Raw genomic sequence first — 12,144 nt, 5'->3', positions numbered from 1 at the left:
TGCCAACATCTCAGGCTTTAAACATTCAAAGCAAGCTTTAGTGACAAGTATATGTGAAAAGAGTGCTATCACACAGCATCTGGGATAGTGGTGAAAACAAGACACCAGACTTATGGAAAACATGGAACGCAGTGTCACTTGAAATGCTGCTGCAAAAAGGTTCTTTCCAAGTTCAAATAAGATTGGAGTGATATTGTTTATATTTACAGTGATTCAGCTACGTATATGAAAAAGTTGTGTGATGGCCTGTCAAAATCGATACCTGAGCTGATGTCCTTCCCTGCAAGAGATCCTTGCCACTTGTTAGATGGTATGCTGAAAGCATCATTACAGTCTTCAGAGTTAATGAAGAATGGTATTGACTTTTTAGTCCATCTGGTGCACGGCTTTGTTATGAGCGGGAACTAAAACGCAAATATTTCTCATTTTGTGCTTTGTGTGGCATCAAAGAAAGAGTCATCCCAACTGTGTCACTTAGCTGATGGTTCGCTGTACAAGGGGCTGTGAATACAATATTATCCATGTGGCAACGGTTTACAGAATTGTGCTGAGTGATGATGCCAAAGGCAAGAAATGTGAGGACCTTTGGTCGCATATTGATAGTGATGTGAAAAAAGTACACTCTACTGCATTTTTAGCTTTCTACAAGAATACATAACTGCTGTAGTGGACATAATAAAAAAACGGGAGTCTGCCAACACCTTTGTCTGTCAAGTTTTCAGCATAATTGGTGTATATGTGAAACATCTCCTTGAGAGTATGCTGGCGACACCTTTAGTGACTTTGGCACTGCAACATGTTCCATGTTAGAGTGCTTGCCACTTGGTAAGCAAAGCAATGTTAAAGAGAACTTCAGGAAATTTTATTTTACAATGTATGAGAAATGGCTTGCAGTTATGCATGGAAATGCCTCTTCGCCAACCATGGCATTTGAAGTCAATAAAACCTCACTGCGGTACTCTGTACAAGTTCTAGATCCCTTCCGTACAGGGGAATTTTCTCCATAGTTTCAAAAGTACTGCTTCATTTTTGACCGCTTCAATAACTGTGGGTATAAGCGCCCAGTTTAACGCAAATGTTGCAGAACCTCCCAGAGAATCGCAATCTTCAAGTGCACCAGTATTGGCATGGAAATCTATGTCAGTGGCCAGAGTTAGCAAATTGTGTAGTGGCTGTTTTGGTATTGCCTGACTCAAGTGCCAATGTTGAGAGGGCCTTTTCACAGGAAAAAGTTTACATGGGAAGGAAAAAGCGAGCGCACATGACCAAAGACTCACTGAAGAAGTATTGTATGGTGTACTGCAATAAGTTTGATTTGCAACAATGTATTTGGACCTCATATACACTGTACGTACGCTGTCTATATACCATGCACTATCAGTGCAGAATGCAAGCAATGATAAAAGTAAAACGTTCCATAAACACCGGAAAAACACTGTTGCTGTTGTTTTTAATGACGTGAAAATGGGTAACCACTGATAACCACTGTTTTTTTAAGGTAATAAAATCACTTTAAAACACTGAAAAAACCCCACCAGAATTTACCAAAAATAGAAACTGAAAACAGTAAAGCCGAATCATATAGCACTCTATGCGGATGAGCTCCTCCTTTTCCTTGCTGACTCAAGAGAGCCCTTACTGGGGGCAAAAAACCTGCTCCACGCTCTCAGCAGAGTGGCAGGACTAAAAGTAAATTGGTCAAAATCGTGCCTACTCCCGGAGCACAGGAATAGACTGGGCCCAAAGTGCATGGAGGGAGTGAACTGGGAGGACAGATGTTTGCCCTACCTGGGCACCCTTATCTATCACGGACAAGAGGATATTCTTGAAGGTAACATTGGGAAGGCCATCAGGGGGGCAAAGGCTAACTTTGAATTCTGGGGTTCCCTATCCCTCTCAGTGGCAGGCCGGGTGGCGCTGCTCAAAATGGTGACCCTCCCGGGGCTCCTATATCTCTTCTGGACCCTGCCGATCTGGATCCCAGCTCCCTACTTCAAGCAACTCCATGCAATGAGCACCGCTTTTCTGTGGGGCAAGGGCAGGCGTAGGGTAGCCCTCAGTACGCTGCTGCGCCCTCGAGCGGAGGGAGGCCTAACGGTCCCAGACTACGAGACGTATTATTTAGCAGCCCAATTCCAGTGGCTCACACAATGGGTAGCGAGAGCCACTAGAGGGGAGGATGAGCCTGGGGCAGTTTTGGGGCCCCTGATGGTGCTGTCCGGTATAGTACTGCAGCACCCGATTGGTCCCATGTCCCTCACTCTAGAATTTGCCACAGCAAGGAAATGATGGAACAGGTATTTGCGGAGGGCTTCTATTAGGCGCCCATATGCACCATTGCAGATGTGCAGGGCCCTGCCACATGGGGGCAACTGGCAGAGATTGGAGACTTGGGTACAGTTGGGACTGACGACTACTATGGGGGACCTTTACGAGGAGGGAGCCTTGATCCCGTTTGATGAGCTACGGGCTCGCTACGACTTGCCTGGGGGTGACTTCTTACAATACACAGCCCTCATCAGGAAACATTGGGGTGGAGGATTAACAGAACCACCCACTTCTATGGGGTGCCAGTATGTGGTAATGGCGGCGGGCACATTTAAAGCGGTGACGTGTCTCAATAGACGCATGACACTAGAATCCCTATCCCCCCTGTCTGCTCTAAAGCTTAAGTGGGAAACGGATATAGGGGTGGCCATTCCGGACAAGACATGGGGTGAACTTGTAGAGAGAGCCTGGAAGAGCACGAGGAATGCGAGGTTCCAGTTGGTACACTTTCATATTCTACACAGAGCATACCTTACCCCAACTAAGATGCATGCATATTTGCAGGCCCAGCGAGCGTCCTGCCCGAGATGCAATGCAGACAACGCAGATTTTAAACATATGCTGTGGGACTGCCTGGTCCTTGATAGTTTTTGGGAGGAGGTAACAGCTTTACTGACAGACCTTACCAACAGGGACCTAGACCCATCCATGGTTCACTGTATGCTACATTGGTTTCCCCATACCTCAAAGAACAAAATCGCTAGAAAATTTATAGATTTGGGCTTCCTGCTAGCCAAGAGAACCATCACCACTCATTGGAAAGCGCAGCGGGCCCCTAGTGTTGTTAAGTGGAAGGCGGACCTCCTGAAATGGGTTGAGTGCGAGGGAGTGATTAGGTTACAAATTGCACATCACACGGGGAGTGAAAAGACAATGGAAAGGGCGAGAGCCTGGGAAATGCTTGTCGTAGCTCTTAAATCTCCTGAAGACGATACGGAGGATGCATCTGTGCATGACCCGGTGGTGGCCATAGGATAACACAGTCAGCTTTGCGCCCACCTTGCTCTGTCTCCTCATGCTTAGTAGTGGTACTTGACATACACACCTGCTTTTACTCAGCTTCCTCTCACTCCACTGAGCCGCCATTTTGTGACATTAGCTCTCCTGATCCTTCGCAGCCAGCAGTTAAGTGACACAACTGGGGGGGAGTGGGGAGGGAGGAAGGGTGGGGGTAGTTGGGGTTTGAATTTTCTAAGGTTGGACAATGACTTTGGCATAGAACTCACACACGGATTTTGCCTGGGTAGTGGGTATGGACAGTTTACGGAGCAATAGATTGCCTTCAATAACCAATAATCTGTTTTGCCATGTATTTCTGATACGCACCTGGGGCCTGTAAAAGAACCCCCTTATGTCTTCTGCTCGTCATATTGGTTTCCGTCATAGTTCAATTGCAAATTAATAAAAATAGTTTTTAATAAAAAACAAAAAATCCATTCATCTGTTCAACAAATCTGCCACCCATCCACTCTGATATCTATTCATCCAATCACTCTGCCATCCATCCATCCATCATCCACCCATCAACTTGCCTTCCAACTACCCACTCTGCCATCCATTCACTCATCTTTTCACCGACTCATCCATCCATCCCCTTACTGTGCCATCTTTTTACCTATTCATCCACCTATACATCCATCCATTTACTCTGGCATCCTTTCACCTGTCCATCCATCTATCCATTCACTGACTCATCCATCCATCCACCCATCCCTTTTCTTTGCCATCCTTTCACCTTTTATCCAGCTATCATTCACTCATCCTTTCACCCACTCACTCATCCACATAGTCATTCATTCACCCACTCATTCATCCATACTTTCTTCTTTTCACCTTTCATTCCAATATTCCTTCTTTGTTTTCCTGTTCTATTTACACCGTATTTTTTTCCTTGCTCTTTTTTGACGCTGTATGCCCAGTTGCAGACACAAAAGGCCCATAAAGAACACCACCCCCGCTGTAGCTGCCAAAGTGGGGAGTTCACGACACCCCTGCCTGTGACTATTGTGAAGCACAAAGCTCTGTATCTTGTAAAGCGCTCAGGGTTATATAATGAATTATTAAGAAAAAATCAGAAGGAATCTAAATGTTTTATTTATGTTCATCGTGTTGTAAATGTTTCCAGCTGAACCATACCAACACAAAACGTTTGGCAGTGCTTTCCAAACGTTTTAGAACCACGACCCGCTGTAAATGTACTTTATTAACGTGCTGATAGTATTTAAGTCTCTAAAGAGTTGTGGAACCCTGGAGTAGGCATCGCTCTACTCCGACTCCGGGTTAAGAACCACTGCCATAAAGCATTTTTTGTATGATTTTTCCATGAGATAAAAATAGGACAGACAATATAAACCCAGGCAGTATATATTTATAAAACAAATCTAGCTTGAAGACTAAGCAGATACCGCCCTGTAAGAAGCTTTTATCACAAACAGCATGTCTCCCTTTTTTTGTGCTGCAGGCGTCCCTGGTGCAACATGGATTGAAAACTATGTTCATATTGGAACAAGCTCTTAAAAAGTTCTACCAAAGTATGTATTTCTTCAGTTGCGCTTCTGTTTACATTAAAAATCTGATTTTCTGTGCAGCAAGGTTGAATAAGCTGAAAAACTATTATTAAACTAATCATTTTAATTTATATTATAATTTCAGAATATTTTAAATAAGGTAATAATACATAATAATCTAACAAATAACTATTAATAAATAAATATATATATATATATGTATATTACCTACTGGCGCCAGTAGGTAGTTATAGTTAGGACCTAGTTACTATAGGAAAATGGCAACATTCTATTCTCAATAACTTTGGCGCCAATTGATGAATCTTCGTGAAATTTTCAAAACTTATTCTTGGTTGAGATCAGCGCCTATGTTGAAAGGTTGGCGGTGATTCGGTAAGGGGGGGCCGAGAAAAAAGGAGGGTCTCAAAACGTGTTTTCTCCATGTTAATTTCCATAGGAAATTTTAGACAAGGCTACAGGTAGAACGGGTGAACGGAATTACCCCAAATTTTGCAGGGAGAAGGGTCTTGGTCTAGAAAGCACGCTTTTGTTTATTTGGTGTAAATTCATTCAGTAGTTTTTGTGAAATATCAAAATTTACAGATATCGATATTTGGGAATTCTGCCATCTGATTGGCTGAGGCGTTACGAGCACGAGCTTCTTGCTGAGTGGCTGCGAGCGGTGCGAGCGGTTGCAACTAGGAAGTGTTGGCCACCATTTTGTGACTCTGTTAAAGCGAGTAAGGTGAAAAAAGGGGGAAAGAAATGGGAAATAGGGGGATAGGAGCACTGTAACCTCTGTGGGGTGTTTAGGGTGTGCTATAGAGGGGTGCTCTGTGGGGTACAAAGCAAATTATTTACCCCTACCGGTGTGTAAGTTGTGGGCTATGGAAATTAAGTGAGGTATTGGGAAGAGTCTGATGCGGGTAAGGTGAGCTGGTGCGGGACTCGGGGATTAAAGCGTGAGCCAAAATTGTGTGTCTTATGCTGTGAAGTCATGTGCCGTGGCCGCTGCACTACAGTTGTGGAAGTAGTATCCGAATGTGTTTATAACTACTAGGACAAACTACTGACCCGTACTGGTATGAAAGTCCTGGAGTACAGAATATATGTTAGGTATTGTCTAGAGTCTCATGTTGCTAAGCTGAGCTGCTGCCGGAGTCGGGGATTAAAGCGTGACCCCAAACTGTGTACCATATGCTGTGAAGTCATGTGCTCTGGCCGCTGTGCCACTTCTGTGCAATTAGTGTCAGCATGTAGTTATAAGTACTTGGATGAACTTTTGTTTAGACCATTGTAGCTTGTGTATGGTGCTTAGGTGGTGTTTTATAGGGAGTGCAAAGGTAAATCAATATGGTATTTGTAGAGCGCAAACTACTCACCCCTATGGGTGAGTAGAGCTGGGGATCAAAGCGAGAGGTCTGTGCTGCAAAGTGAGATGGTCTGGCCGCTGCGCCACAGCTGTGTGGAAGATAAATTTGGGCGAGGGTGCGGGAGTTGAAGTTATATGGCCATAAAATAGCGGGCCTAAGTTGTAAGTTATAGGATGGCTCTAAAAAGAGCCCTTGTGTTCATTAGTTGGAGCTACATATAAGTGAGGATGGACAGCTTCAAGTTATTCAAGAAAACGAGGTTTCCCTGATCTGTGAAGTGTACTCCATCACTTCTGTATATATCAGCCATATCAAAACATATGTTGTTGTTGTATATGGACCCCATTTTGTGGTCTCTGAGGTATGCAGAGACAGCTTTGTTGACTTTTTTCTGAGATTTTTCAATCTGAGGACAAAATTGTTTGGACCATTTCCACTTTTGTCTTTGGCATATAGTGGAATATACAAAAACAGTTTGAGGCAAAAGTAACATCAATTGTCCAAAGGTATCCTTCATAAGCATTTCCAAATCTACCCCAGTCAATGTGCCTGGGTCGTTTCCACCACAGTGCACAATCATGAGGTCAGGGTGTTGCAGATGCAAACAGGTTTTAACCAAAGGCAACAATTGGTGCCACTTCAATCCTCTCTGTCCAAACCATTTAATGTCCACATTTTGTAAACATAGGTCTAAGTCAATACGTCTCTGTTCTGCATACCTCTTGCACCAGAAAACATAGCTATGTCCTACGATCCACACTAGCATTTTGAAGGTATGGCTGGAAGATATGGAAAGATGTCTGTAGCTCATGCAGTTCCTTCGTAGAATAAGAGATATGTTTAAAGATGGAGAACTAGTTTCTTTTCACATACAAAACGGTACCTGATTGGGAGATGAAAAGCATTGTTTTTTAAAAGTAGGGTGCACATTTGTTTTGTGGAAAAGTATGTTTGTGATTGGTTAAGAAAAAGCAGTTTGCACGTACATATTATAGTACATATTATAGGATAAAATTTGCTCAACTCAACCACACCTGCTACTTGCATTTGGAAGGCACTGTTCGAACTTAAAACAATTGTGAACTTTTAACCTGCATGTGCCGTTAAATGTTCGAGAAAATGTTGCAAACAAATATCGTTTGGTTTAAAAAAATGGATGAACTTTTAACCTCCACGTGTTGTAGTATGTTCTAGAAAGTGTGTTGATAGAATACGTTGCATTTCTGACTTCGATGTGTACTTGAATATTAAAAAAACTTACATTTATATGGAAAAGTAGAAAGACAGTAATAGAGAGAATTTTTGAAAGCTAAAAGAATCAAGGAACTATTGTAATTTGTTCCGGATTACCTACTGGCGGTCGACAGTAGGTAGTTATCACTGTTAATGGTCTGAAAGTGCGGTGTTGCTCAGAGTGGCATGGTGGTAATATGATATGGTGCTACACTCGGGTATGAAACCGAGAGTCTAAACCGTGAGGTCATTGCTGTAAAGTGATGTGGTCTGGTGTTTGTAGCATACGTGTGTTAGTAGGCTTTTATACCATACAGGGAGTGGGAAGCAAACTACTGACTGCTACTGTGTGTTGATAGTATACCGGAAGCGGGAAGCGAAGTAGTTACGCCTACCGGTGTGAAGACTTGGGGATGAAACCGAGCTGATTGCTGTAAAGTGATGGGCTCTGGGCGGTGTAGGATACTAGCTGCTGTAGTATAAGTGTGTAAGTAGTGTTAGTATGCGTTTATAGTATATAGGGACTGGGAAGCGAACTACTCATCCCTATTGGTGTGAAGACTCGGGGATTAAACCGTGAGCCTAAATTGTGAGCTCATTGCTTTAAAGTGATGTGCTCTGGGCGCTGTAGCATATTTGTGGAAGAAGTGTTAGTTTACGTTTATATAATATAGGGAGTGGGAAGCGAAAGTCTTACCCCTACCGGTGTCAAGACTCGTGAATGAACCTATGAGCTCATTGCTGTAAAGTCATGTGCTCTGTGTAGTATTCCATTATAAGTCATAATAATTCTACTAGAATCTAAGGGGCATATTATCAAGGAACGGCGTTAAAATGATCGCTGCTTTAGCGGCAGGAAACTGCCGCTAAAACAGCGATAATGGGCTTGATAATATGCCGTAGAGAATTCCAATAGAAGCCGATGTTAACACGAGAACATGGGCTTCGATTGGAATTATCTACGGCATATTATCAAGCCCATTATCGGCGTTTTAGCGGCAGTTTCCTGCCGCTAAAGTGGCGATAATTTTAACACCGGTCCTTGATAATGTGGCCCTCAGTATGTAATGTTAGAATGTAGGGCTGTCATGAGGGTAACCTTGCGGAGTTTGTACACAGTGCTGGATTAGACGGTTGCTTTGCTGTCTGCTCCTGTTGGTGGTTGTTTCAGGTGTCTTGTTTTCTTGTAATAAATCTACTTATTGGATTCACTGCTGTCTGCCTCTTTGCTACATAAATTTGGCCATGAGTGGGAGAAGGCAAAAAGAAGGCACCACTCAGCAATATTTCAAAATTGTTTGCGTTGTGCTGAAGACCTGTTTTGTTCGGGTAGCTGTTTCTACTCATGCCAGGGTCGTCGACTCATTGAACTATGTCATCCGACTTCTGGTAGGTTTTATATTTTTAGATTTTGCGCTTCCTCTGCTTCTTCACTACATTCTGGTCGCTGTCCTACACGTGTGTAAGTAGTGTTAGTATGCGTTCATACTAACAAATGCATCATGGTATTAGGGAGGGCGACCTCTCAGGCGCAGCTCTTACAATGTCCCGGGGTGTGCATTCGCTGGACATTTTGTGTTTGCTATTAGAGGGTGGTGCATGGCTTCCACCCTGTGATAGCAAATACTTGTTCGACTACTTGAAGCGAGTGGAGGAAAACCTTGTATTGCTGTAATAGAGGGGATGCGGATGGTAAAAATGGAGAGAAAAGAACAAAAAAAAAAGCGGAGTCTCACCCGTTCTTTTAAATGAGGCTCCTGGTGGGTGGGTAATGTTCCATGGCCAATGCAATTATATTGCGGGGTCTCTGTAGGACTGGGGATTTTGATGTCACATGTAAATTAGACGTGGGTTGGACTCCAGTGGAAGCAGCGTAGGGAACCTGCAAGACAAAAATTAAACATAAGTATGTGTGCTATGTGGAAGAGTTAAAGAAAGGTAGTCCGAATGAAAGGACCATAGTGAGAATGGAAGGGAGGGGGAGTGGGTGGAAGGGAGAAGGGGAGGGAGAGTCAAAAGAAGAGAGGGAGGAGGAGACAGAGCGTTGGCCTATTGCACCCAGCCCTTAGTGTTTACCTTCCATCACCCGTTTGTCTAGGACGATGGGGTCTGCGAGAAAGAGTGTGGTTCAGCAAGTCCTTAAAATTAAATACATGAGGCCATAGATTATGGGCCATATTATGAAGGATGGGCGATAACATTATCGCCGCTTTAGCAGCAGGAAACTGCCGCTAAAGCGGCAAGGGTTGATAATATGCCCTTGTGAATTCCCTTAGAAACCCTGGTTCTGGTGCGAACCTGGGCTTCTATGGGAATTTACAAGGGCATATTATCAACCCCTTATCATCGCTTTAGCAGCAGTTTCCTGTCACTAAAGTGGTGATAATGATATCGCTGTTGTTTGATAATATAGAGATCTACATTATTAGCTACGGGAAAATCGCTTGCATGCACCTGTGCACCCAGGGTGCTGTACCCCAACCCCTTCCTCTGCACTGTGCTCAATTGTAGGTCTTGCACACCGAGGCTTCACTGCTACCCTGCCACCACTGGTGTGTCCTACGACGTGTTGGTGCAAGCTCCTAGTCCAGGGTATGTTTGTCCGATAGACCAGGTCTCCGGTCGGGGACGGTTTCTTGATACTACGATGGAATGTGTCAGAATGCCAGGGCATCATTAAGGGGTCAGCTCCCGCTCTGCACTTCTTGTGGCAATCAATGGAATGTCAGAAAAGGGAGAAATAATTTAATGGTGGAAACGTCTGGAGGTAAATTAAGGTTTATTTCAAGCTTGATAGAAAATAGAAGTACGATCTACCAACTGTTAGTGGCAATCGTGGTTCAAAGAGGAGTTGGAGTGCACGAGAATACACAAGGTTAAATAATAATACGGTATGACAACGTTCACATACAAAGGAACAGAGCGCATGCTAGAAGCATAATGTGTGTGTGTAATGCAGTGGCGGGAGCCTGTGTGCATGTACACTTAGTAAGGAGCTCACTATTGTGTCCTAAATGCCAACGCCACGTGTCTGTAGGGCAGCGCTGCTCACTGGCTCAGGCCTACAGTACGGTCCAGCAGGTCCTTAAAATTAGACCGATGTGACTGAATGAGGTGAGAGATCTCATCATTATGCATGGCAACATCGCTTTTTCGCACGTGCGCACTCAGGGTGATGCACCCCACCCCTCCTGCAGAACCGCCCTCAACAGGTGTCTGTAGGGCAGCGCCGCCCGTAGGTTTAGGCCTACCTTATGGTATGTCAGGTCTTTAAAATGAGACAGAGATGTGACTGAATGAGGTCAAAGATTACATCATAACACATGGCAATATCGCTTATTCTCACGTGCGCAGTCTGGCTGATGAATCCCATCCCTCCTGCAGCACTGCGCTGAAGAGGTGTCTGTAGGGCAGCGCTGCCCGCTGGCTCAGGCCTACAGTACAGTCCAGCAGGTCTTTAAAATGAGACAGAGATGTGACTGAATGAGGTCAAAGATCACATCATAACACATGGCAATATCGTTTGTTCGGACCTGCGCAGCTAGGCTGAAGCACCCCACCCCTCTCGCAGCAGCGCGCTCAATTGGAGGCCCTGTGCACCCAGGCTGCTCTGCTTATCTGCTGTCATTGATGTGGGAGCAAACACTACGGGCAGCAGTGCTCACAATTCAGATGGAGTGTTGATTGCAGGAGAGTGTACACCTCATCGATTCCTTTTGTAGACGACGGGCAGTAGGGCTCACAATTTAGAGCCCGTGATGGAGTACACCTCATGGATCCATTTCTTTTTTTATTGCGCATTGTGATATGCGAGGTGGATGTGCAAATCATTTGAGGTAGTGTAGAAGAAGAGGGACGTGTAGCGTCGTGGTTATCCTATTTATCCATACGCAACGTGGGCTGGGCTTGCGTACGACAGGACAGCGTAGGGGTGTGAATAATTATTCCGGGGACTTGGGCATTGTTCAGTTCCTGCCTGGCCAGGAAGTGTACTTATATGTGTTACTTTTGTAGTTTTGACCTCGCAGAGTGTGCAATTTAGATTAGTGTAGCATGTGTCGGGAGGGCGGAAACTATCGTTAATGGGATGGCATGTGATCTAGGGTGTGCAATCTGCCCGTGGCCGAAAGGCAGCACAATAATGTGCAGACACACACACCAGGGGCATCGTGTAGCACATATTTGTTTTTTGATGGAACGTTTGAGATGCATGGCAATCACACGTGGAAGGCTAATGTACAGAGCATGAATATTGATCAAGATGATCGTTGCATGTTGTGTGTAGTATAAGATATGTGTATACAGGAAAACACTTTTCAAAAAAGCTTTCTAAGCAGAAGAGGTGTCTCTCATCAAAACGCTGTAGAGAGAATGAGTAAAATGGGTGGGGTCGTACAACTGTTACAATGGGAAATGTTATGAACCAATCAAATGCTTTGTTTAAGGTCACATGGCAATTGCGCACCGAGCGCGCAAGGATGCCGCACCCGATGCGATTTTGACAAATATATTTATCATAATATGTTTATTACAGTTAGAAATAGATAAATGTTTAAAATAATTAAATTTTCGCGTGCTCTCATATACTGTTTAAAGTTATTTAGATATACTTTTGAGATGAAAAAAAGGGAATGGCATGCCCAGCGCGATACTATACGTCTGTGACGTAACACAGGGCCTGGCAGCGTGTACTCGTCGAATAC

The sequence above is a fragment of the Triturus cristatus genome, chromosome 4_1 (assembly GCF_964204655.1).
Source record: "Triturus cristatus chromosome 4_1, aTriCri1.1, whole genome shotgun sequence".
Lineage (NCBI taxonomy): Eukaryota > Metazoa > Chordata > Amphibia > Caudata > Salamandridae > Triturus > Triturus cristatus.
This window is presented reverse-complemented; position numbering follows the sequence as displayed.